Consider the following 970-nt stretch of genomic DNA (forward strand, 5'->3'; position numbering starts at 1 on the left):
CGGGGAGGGCCAGGCCCCATGGGCCCCATACCCGTACGGGGCCCGGCCGGCCCGGCCCAGGGGCCTTAGCGGGGCCACACCTGAGTGAGGTAGGCGGACAAGGACCCAACGGGAGGTAATCAAGAACACGACTGAAATCGCTGAGATTAGACAGACACTTCGAGGGCAGAGGCGTGACTTTCACAAACACTATTTAATTACTAGAGGAACGCGACGTGGAAAATAAAGCTTTTGAAATTTTTCTTTTCTTTTCTACTTGCACGGTGAGATATGTCCTCTAGATTTTTCAAACTGGACACGACAATGAAGCTTGTTTATCTATTCCGACATGACAAAGTGTTGCGCGCCGCCCCCCCCCCCAAACCCCAACAGCCTCTGAGCACAGCGTCATGCCTTTAGGTGACACGTTCGGTCCGCGATGCGTCTCTCCAGCTCAGCTCCTCGCCCCGCCGCGGCGCGCCGCCACGCCAAGGCTGAGCAGGCAGGCGTTGCGACACGCGGTGCAGGCGAGGTGAGGCCAGACCGGCCTGAGCTCCCCGGGGGCACTGAGCCCACGCACCTCGAGCCTCCTCCACGGCACTACCACGAGGGGTCCTGTACCATAACTACAGGCGTAACCGATTTTTCTGTTTTATCTTAATTTTTAAAATTTTAACCGTTTTCCCTGATTTTTTCATATTTTTTCCTCAATTTTCCTGATTTTTGTTGGTTTGTTTCTTGATTTTTTTTCCTGATTTTTCTGATTTTTTTCTGACTTTGGGGGAGTGTTCACTGATTTTGGTTCGAGTGAAGACCCCTCCGAGGTGGCCTATAATTTGTACCAGTTCCACTATTTTTCCCGCTTAGTTTCTGTTGATTTGGATTAATTTTTATCCTGAGGTTCTCAGGCTGGTGTACACATGATTCCCGGCACTATAGATATAGTGCCTCGCGGTGACTACACTACAGCAGGACCCTCTCGGCACCGGGG

The 970-nt window shown here is 52.0% G+C and overlaps 1 protein-coding gene across 5 annotated transcripts in view; it reads right to left on the reverse strand.

Annotated features, from left to right (window-relative positions):
• Positions 1-970, reverse strand: part of LOC113203269 (serine/threonine-protein kinase Warts) — a 24,493-nt gene that overhangs the window by 13,877 nt on the left and 9,646 nt on the right. The gene's annotated exons all lie outside the window — the stretch shown is intronic.

Source organism: Frankliniella occidentalis, unplaced genomic scaffold (genome assembly GCF_000697945.3).
Source record: "Frankliniella occidentalis isolate FOCC.00 unplaced genomic scaffold, Focc_3.1 Scaffold41, whole genome shotgun sequence".
NCBI lineage: Eukaryota > Metazoa > Arthropoda > Insecta > Thysanoptera > Thripidae > Frankliniella > Frankliniella occidentalis.